This window comes from Panicum virgatum, chromosome 2K (assembly GCF_016808335.1).
Source record: "Panicum virgatum strain AP13 chromosome 2K, P.virgatum_v5, whole genome shotgun sequence".
NCBI classification, from domain to species: Eukaryota; Viridiplantae; Streptophyta; class Magnoliopsida; order Poales; family Poaceae; genus Panicum; species Panicum virgatum.
Genome location: NC_053137.1, coordinates 3289960 through 3299544, shown reverse-complemented (window position 1 = coordinate 3299544; position 9585 = coordinate 3289960). Strand labels below are relative to the sequence as shown.

Below are 9585 nucleotides of genomic sequence, written 5' to 3'. Positions count from 1 at the left end.
ACCGCAGGGTCGATGCGGTCACCCAAAGGCATCGGAACCTCCTGCCGTAGGCCAAACTGCCTCATGACGCGATGCACCGCATAATCCTCAACGAAGACATCGAACATGAGATTCTTACATGTCATCCAGTAGTTCTGCTCCTGATAACACGCCTCAGAAATGCCTAGGTCATTACTCCTGACGTGGATGGCGCGCTATGTGTAAGGCTCCCAAGTGACGTGCTCAGGCCTCATGTGGTCGAACTGCTCAGTGAATGCCTCGTACGTGGAGCAAACCTGAACCCCCGCCCACTGCGGCTGCAAATATGCGAACAAATTATGAGTAATGGTATGACATTCATTAATGAACAAATTTGAATTGCATTACACATTCAACGTACCCGACGTCTTGTCCAATGGGAGCCCATGGTCGGCCGGTCGATCATACCCGCTCCGTACATATCCGCGGTGTACTGCTATGGTTGGATATATGGTCGTCCAACCTGAAACCACTCATAGGACCAGAGGTTCACTAGTAGAGGCATACCCGTCATGTTGGAGTTGGACTTCTTCCTCACGCATGCTTGACATAAACCTCTATACGTCCAGCAAAGGACCGCCGAACCCCAAAAAAGCTAAGGAATCTCGTGCAGCTCATTCTCAGCAATAGCCCTAGCGTAGGGTATCCAACGAGCATCTAGTGTGTCTCCATGTGAGCTGGTAAACATAACCCAACCAAACAACCATAGCAGGTACGCCTCCAAGTGACGAGCAAGCTGGTAAGGCGTGTAGTCGTGCACCGTCCTCTGCAGCTGCATTACAGAAAATAGAAAAGTTAGTGCGCAAATAGTTAATACAATGGTGTGTCGTCCAAGTCTTGAAAATGATTAACTTACCCTAAAAAGCTTGAGCCACTGGAGCTAAGGTCCGTGCTTCTTATTTGCTGAAATTGTCAAGTCCAATTGTTGGTTGGGTAGGACACCCTGAAACCGGTGAACCAAGTCCTCACGCCATGTGACCGATGTCACGAACGGTCCAATGGGGCTTCCTTGTATTGGAAGGCCAGTCAGCATGGAGACGTCCTGTAGAGTAACAGCCATCTCCCCGAACGGCATGTGGAACGTGTGTGTCTCGGGTCTCCAGCGGTCCACCAAGGCCGAGAGGAGGGACTGGTCGTACGGGAAGCGTCTGGACCGCTCTGGCTGCTCATGGTCGTCATCATTATCAGCTACATCATCCCCGTCGCTTCGATCATGCGGGCAAGGGGAAGTAGCCCGGCACGCGCCAACCTAAAAAAACAAATCCGATCAGAACAATACAAAGACATTACAAAATAAATAAATGCTCATGAGAAACAATGAAAACACATACCTAGGAACCCACTGGGGGTGAATCGGCCAAGCTTTCTTTGGCGCACGAGCGCGAAGAACGGGGACAACATCATTCCCCTGCGTGATGTGCACGTAAGCACGGTGCTGTCGGTTGATGGATTCGTTAAGCAGCTCCATCCTGTAACAAAACCAAAATTTTGAGTTAGACAGACTGTATCATACCATGCGAAAACATAAAAGCATAAAAAATTGGTATAGACATACGTAAGACTAGAAAATCTTAAAAGACATAAGAATTATTACACATAACAAATAACGATATATAAATGATCCAACAACACACATCACTACAATGATTTACAAATATTGTACAGGAATAAAACGAAGAAGGAAAAGGTCAAACAATACGTCTGAGAATAGCAAACAGATACAAGTCCAATACGCAATACAATGGTCCAAGACTACATATTTGAAATAAGACGGGGTGCACATTGAAGCACCAATATACAAGAATAGTCAAACAGCATAGTCGTAGTCCTCAAGTGTTAGCTGTCGTCCGCTTCGACCCCTTCCACGGCCCCTTCCACGCGGGTTTTCTGAGGTGCTTCCACCCTGAAGGTCTGTGGGGGTCAGAACTACTGCTTGGACAATCAATTGTTTTGTGGCCGAACTATTCACAAATCCTGCAACGTCTCATTGGACCTCCTGCCTCGGATTCGTCCATATCATTGCGTATACGCCTTGTCTGAGGACGCCCCCCTCTGCCATGACTGTGACGTAGCAACTCCATTGGTGGAAGGCATATTGGCAACTCTTTATTGTACACAGAGAAATCTCCACGAGCCATGAATCCAAAAAACTCCCCAGTCCATGTCTGGACCACATTTTCCTTTAAGTAAAAGGTAGGTATATATCCCCCATTGGAAACTCGAACCTGCGCAAGTGAGGCCAACACATGTGAGCAAGGAACATGTAAAAGCATTGGCTTATTGCAGGTGCATTCCGCTCGTCCATCAAATTGTCGACCAAGGTTGACTTCATGAGTTACTAGAGTTGTCTCCCTTCCTACTCCTCCTTTTGCTCTAACAGTTATCTCAAAATGGTTGCCATGCGTACCCATTGCAATAACTATATGTTGCGATGCCTTAGCAACAGCTTTCTCCATCCATATGTACATCTTGTTGCAATACGGTGTCTGCAATATAGTGCTATGAAGAACTGCCACTGCATGACGCTTTTGATAGTACTTTATGATGCCATACAAATGTTTGGGCAATCCTGCACAACACCGATCTTAAGATGCCTAAGAAACCAGAGCCAGCTTTCCTTGTTCTCACCCTCAACAAAGGCAAAAGCCAAAGGGAGTATCTGCTGGTTCGCATCAACTCCAATAGCAGTTAGTATCTGACCTTTATACTTCCCCGTCAAGAAGGTCCCATCCACACAAAGCAATGGTCGACAATGCTTGAATGACTCAATGCAAGGGCCCAAAGATAGGAAAGCACGTCTAAACACATTTGCCTGTCCGTTGTACACACATTCCCTGAATGCAGTGTACGTGTGTAAGGATCACCGGGGTGTCCGACCCTAGAGGGGGAGGGGGTGAATAGGGTCATTAATCACTTTTTAACCTAGGGCTCAAACTACTTGCATAAGATAAACCTAAGATGTCCTATACATGCTAGTTATGACTAAGGTTTATCTTTGCTATTCTCTACTTACCCCAAAATACTTGCAACCTATAGCCAATCCTAAACACACTAACTAGGAAAGTAAAGGCACGCAAGATAAAGTAAATGCGGAAACGTAATAAAGTAAGTAAAGAGGTAAGTGCAAGAGAGATGCAAACTCCTGAGTAGACACGGTCATGTAACGTGGTTCGGCACAAACGCCTACGTCCACGGGACACCGAGGCTCTTCCGATCACCGTCTTGCACTACGCCACCAAGGCGATGCCGGCAAGCAAAGGCAAGTGCCCACAAGACACCGAGTCTCGTGCACTGCCACCGTCTCTCTCGGTCACCCAGCCGAAATCCACTACGGAGCTTCTCCACCAAGGAGGGGTCTCCTCTTCCCCCGCACAAAGTGCTGTTGCCACTCCACACCAAGTCGGAGGGTCACACGACTGATCACAAGGATTGCTTGCCGTAGCAAGACTTCTCTCAAGGGAGCTCTCGCAAGAACTAATCCCTATTACAAGCACTAAGCACTCTCACAAGTGTGCTTAAGCCTATATGATGTACAATGAAGTTATATGGTGGTTGGAGGTGTTCTTCAAGTGTCTTATGCTTCCTTAGTCTCCAGCACTATCAAAAGAGCCGTGGGGTGGCATATATATAGCCCACACCCCAAACTAGCCGTTGGAAAAGGCTGACAAAAAAATGCTATCACCGGTTAAACCGGTGCTCCCATTTTTGTCATCACCGGTTTAACCGGTGAGTGCATTTTCCAACTAGCCGTTATACTTCAACGGCTACCTCAATCGACCGACGTAATCAACCGATGCAGCGTCGGTTTAACCGGTGAGTGTAGTTGCTAAAAAACTAACTCTCTGGACAACTGCACCGACGTTCACCAATATCTAGCGTCGGTTCATCCGGTGTATAGATTTTGCCTCAGCTGCTGAGTCCATTGCACCGACGTATACAACTTCCTTAATGTCGGTTTAACCGGTGATACTAAAACTTCCTGGTTTGCTCCAAGTCAATGCACCTACGTATGTAACTTTCTCAGTGTCGGTTCAACCGGTGATACTAAAGTATCTCTGTCTTGATTTCTTTGACTTGGATTTCTTCACGGTCTCTTCGACTAAGATTTCTTTTCTTTGTCATCACTTGAACCTAAAAGCCTGAGAATGGTCATCTTAACAATCATATTAGTCCAAGTGTTGTGTGTGTCATCAATCGCCAAAATATTATATTGAAATATGGCATGAGAGGCCATTTTCGCTACAACGTGCTAGGATTTCTTTCCTTCAAGATGTCAAGCACACAAGGCAGGTTACAATATGAGGCCTCATATGAGCCCCATCGCTTCTCAAGTGCAATCTGTTTGGCCCTCCAAGCTTTCTGGTATGCAATGTCATATTTGAATTGCTGATGAACTGATCGCTGGATGAATGAGCACTCCATGTCTCTCTTTTCTATTATCTCACTATATAGTTCATTTGCAATCAGAGACGCTGTCAAGTTCCGATGCCTCTTACCTAAGTTCTGTAACGTGCAGCTGTGATTCTGCACGATAGAAGCAACCCAATGGATCTCATTCTTCAGCACATGGGCGTGTACGTAGAACGTGCATCCCGTGGCCCTGCACTTCACACTATATTTTGATGGGCTTGAAATCGTAACATACACCTCTCTTAATGACATCACCGCCCACCGTGAAACTGTGTCCTTCAATTCTTGCTTATTAGGAAACAATTGATCTTGGTGAATCATGATGCAGCCATATTGATACGAACACTTCTGCATGTCCATAGCTTCCATACTCGATTGATTAGGCCTATTCCATTCCTCAGGAATCAGAGCCTGACTACCCATGTTATCATCGTCTTCATCTTCATCGTTGTCCATATCGTCCTCCAAATTTAGATTTGCTTCCACTTCAATGGTGTGGTGGTCAACGGCTACTAGATCGTCAACAATCTCTTCAACTGTTTCTCCCGCATCAGCCACACCATCAACATCAATTTCCTCCCTTTGGGTCCCGCCTTCCTCCGCAATCTGTAATTGGTCCACATACACATCACCATAGAAGGCACTCTCATTCTCTACTGGCTGCGAAGAGCTAGCCTCACATACAACCTCTTTTGGACATGGCTAGACCAGAATAGTTAACGGAACATTACACCGCCTGCACCACTCTACCCATTTTCTCCACTTATATGTTCGGTCTGCAACTCGAAGCTCATATACGACTGGATTAATGCCTGTAATATACAGGCAATGAACCGTGACCGAACACAGATTTGCATCTAGTTGAAACATCGCCATAAACCAATCCTTCAGATCCCTTATGCTCGCACTCTCAGGGTGCGGATGATCAACGGTGATATGAGGAAAAGGACCTAAATCAGCCCCGAAGGCCATTAACTACCTCTCCCTGACCATAATATATCCGAATCTGATTTATACTTGACATTGCTACAACCTGCTACAAATTTAGACTATCAGTTATAGATTTGAAAAGAAGAATTTAATGGACTACATATCATATTAAATCTAAACATCGTTGTTAGGCCTGGATATGCTAATTTGAAATTCTGAGTCACATAATTCCTAAAGTAGAACCTTATCTACGGTAAAGGTCATGAATAGCAGTTTCAGTACTTGTCAGAAAATATGGGTGCTCTATTGTTCATATCAAAACCACAATCAGTTAAAATTATATTGTTCTTTAGGTAAATCCCCCTATTAGAATGCACCCTGGATGTTCCTTAGGTAAACCACGCGCACGCACCGGGGCCTGCCTGCCGCCGCGCCCTGCTGCCGACCACCCACGCCGCCGACAGAGAGAGAGAGAGAGAGTGCTGAGGGACGACGGGTGAGAGAGAGGACGGCTCACGGGCCTAATAAGTAATTTTCGTCTGGCTGTTAGACGAAAATTGATTTCGTCCAACGATTCAACGATAAAACCAAAATTTCGTCCGGCGACTAGATGAAAATTTGTTTCGTCCGCTGCTTAGACGAAATACACCGAAATACTCTGGGCCCACGTAAAATCGTCGAATGGGTGGACGAAAATAATATTTCGTCCGTCCGATAGACGAAATTACAATATTTCGTCCGTCTAGTAGACGAAATTTAGATTTCGTCCAACGAGAAGACGACCATGATCTAGTTTTGAAATTCCTACAATGCAGAGTATTAATCTGTAATTTGAGTAAAAAAATGTATTAAAAAAAGGTTCCTGAAGCTTGGGCTGCTATGCTCGCATCCCTCGCCCAGTGCAAGGCCCAACATGCGGCAAGTCGTGCAGTACCTTGATGGAAATGCGACGTTCCCGGAGCAGATACTGACGGAGACAACACGTGTTGGAGGGGTCTATCCGGGTGCCAATAGTGCTGTGTCTTCATCACCACCATCGTCGACAAGCTTCGGCACAATCTCAGTTGACCTCTCAGTAGGAAGATGATCGAGCTCACGGCCCATCCATTACAGGGGTGCATGAACGGCCCAACATGCATATTATTTTGTTTTGCCCACTTTGTTTGGAATTCAATACGTGGTGGATTAATTACTTGTGTAGATTCAGACTCAATGTATAAATGTTCACACTTTCGGGGGGCAATGCAGATTACAATATGAAATGAAAACATAAAGCCATGATTGATTGTATCCAATCATCAGTTTTTTTTATGAAACATAATCTAAAAACATCTTTAGAAATAATCTAAAAATGTTTTTTTTATGAAACATAGTATAGATGCAGACTCTCCATACACGCACACGTATGTATCTGATCATCAGTTGGAGGGAAGGAAGCACATATATCATACCAGTGCAGGACAATCATAACCAAACAAGCTAAGAACAGCACAGGATCTATTTAGGAGATCTTACAAGATGCATGAGTCACCAGAACCGAATTAGGCAGGCATATTCTGTATCTGGAGTTATTGTTGTCTAAGATATTTTTGAGTTCAGCAGCACGCTGCATATATATTCCAAGTCTATCATTATTGTACGTGGAGCTCTGTTCTTGCAAGCCATATACACAGCAGAATCTATCTCCAATTTCACACCTGAGCTTGAGTGTATGTAAGTGTTTGATCTGAATGGTTAAAGGGATATGCAGCTCAATACATCGAACCCTAAACCCTAGCTAGGGATAAGTCCAAACAAGGCAAGTAGGCAACGCTAAGTGAAAGCTTCCAGTGATAACATCTAAGATCTAACTTTGACAGGATATTGAAGCTGAATATCCACAGACATCGTAATTCAGGTGTCGATTGTTAATACCTCTCTAGGTTCAGAATCAGACTGACATAAAAAAGAAGTGTGAAGAGTATCACGCCTGAAGACTTCAGCACTGCTACCAAAGAAATTTTAGTCATGACTTAGAAGTTCAAACAGGTACCACATATGGAACCGGAATGCAACAACACATTCTCTTTATTACTTGATCTTCATTTACATGTTGGTAGGATTTAATCTTCTAAAAAAGATGTTGTTAGGATTTAAGGTCGGTTCTGAACCTTGCCAGAGTCACATCAGAACATTAAAGCAGGATTATATTGACAATTCATAAGATCCATTTTCCATTCGATGCCATTTATGACATTTGGCTGTCAATAAGGTATATATCCTGAATACTAGGTAATCTCCAACAGTCACAAATACAAAGATTAGTTTCAGGGAATAGTACAGTGCTTGCCATCACTTTCAATCACGATCTACATTAACTGCACGATTCTTCTACATCATGCCTTTCCAGTTTCCCTTCAAGTTCGCCGATCTGCGTGGTTAATCCTCAGCTCCAACCCCCCCGCCCCCCCCCCCCCCCCCCCCCCACACACACACACACACACAAAAACCCTAGTAAGAGTTTAGGAACTTCCTGCACTATTATTAAATCTAGTTGTGCCACGGTCGATCCACCTTCTCTGTAAGGAATCAAGACAACTTAAAACCTTAACTCCCTAGTAAGAGTTTAGGAACTTCCTGCACTATTATTAAATCTAGACGTGCCACGGTCGATCTACCATCTCTGTAAGAAATCAAGACAATTTAAAACCTTAACTCTTGATTTCCACGAAAACATGCTTAAGATAAGAGAAATTTTACTGTCTTTGGAAATTTTAAGAGCCGTTGAAGGTACAGATCCAGTGGTTATAAAGTGAGAGGAACGAATAACCTAAGATGTGGATTAGAACCTACACTCTATTCGTTGTGCTGTGGCTGGTGGCTGGTGCTCATTTATTGTGAGAGAAAAGTACTGCTGGCTAGCTGCTGGCTGCTGGCTGATGCTAGTTTGGTGTGAGAGAAAAATACTGCTGGCTGGATGCAGCGAACAGAGTGAATTTGAAGGCGAGTAACCATCTATAAAAATAATAGTAAGGTCTCGGCAACATCCTTGGTGGATGCTACAACATAGGCTAGGGAGGACTTTATGGTCACCGGTACCACATCATTGATTCATTGTTACTCGCATCTTTACATTTTTCACATTTCTTATTTGCTTATATATTTTTTTTGTAGCGTAGTTCTTGTGAGAATTGACTTTAAGTTGAAAACTCTTTGAAATGAGCTTTTGTTACATATTTAGATGGTATGTTTAGGTTTATCTTGAGAATGAAGTAGTGAAAATCATAAGATTTAAGTTATCTTAATCTACCCTCTCACTCTTTCAGCCCATACAAACATGGATTACTTTCAACATGCATGCTAGTTACTTATTTGGAGCCGACACAATTGACAGTTTCTATAGCAGTGTGCAGCTGCCACAACGTACAGAGAGCTCTCTGTTCAACTGGCATATTTATACATATCTGAATTTCTAGTCTTAATTTGAGACTAGTAGAACTGTGCTGCACCAATGAATCAAAATATTGATATCGCCATCTACGCATTTTCCCCTGCTTAATATATGTTCATTGCTCACTCTCAGATCATCTGCGACATACTGAGCAATTCAACTTCCATAAATTCTAAGGTATTCTCTGCACAAGCCACAACTCGAAAGAAATTTCTATGTATAGTCAAAGTCAACACGCCTGTCGTTCTTAACACACCTGTCGTGTTATAGCTACGCAGCTCCTGCTGCATGATTAAAAAAAGGACTATGATTTCTCCAGCATTATATTGAATAACTAGTGAGGTGCCATGGTGGTCCACCATGGACTAGTGACCAGCAAATAAAACTGGGACAAAGAAAATTCAGTTCGAGGCGAACAAAATTTTAGTGATTAGAAGAGTTTATAAGGAAAATATAATCCCCAACCAGAGCATTACTATACGTTTCTGATGGAACGTACATGTCATCAAAACAGATCATTACGTGTTAGTGAGGCCAGATAACAGATCCTGACACAAATTCATTTCACTTAAATTTAGGTGTTAGACTCCATTAAAATTCTTAGGTGAGAGTTCAGATTTGTTGTCTGAACTCACCTTAAAACTCTAGAAATGATCTGATATTTGAAATAAATAAATATTTTTTTTGCAGATTATCTTTACAATATCGCATTGGCTTCTTACATGGGCTATTCTCCAAACACCTACTACACATGAGTTGCAGTGGCATCTCAACGCTTGGCACAATGGCCAAGGAAT

General features: G+C 43.5%; 1 long non-coding RNA gene across 1 annotated transcript; it reads right to left on the bottom strand.

Annotated features, from left to right (window-relative positions):
• Nucleotides 1-1481, bottom strand: LOC120661325. Its single transcript, XR_005669866.1, has 4 exons — nt 1350-1481; nt 875-1267; nt 380-790; nt 1-296 (listed from the first exon to the last, which is right to left on the bottom strand). It is a non-coding gene; the product is annotated as an uncharacterized LOC120661325 (long non-coding RNA).
• Nucleotides 1482-9585: the final 8104 nt, after the last annotated feature.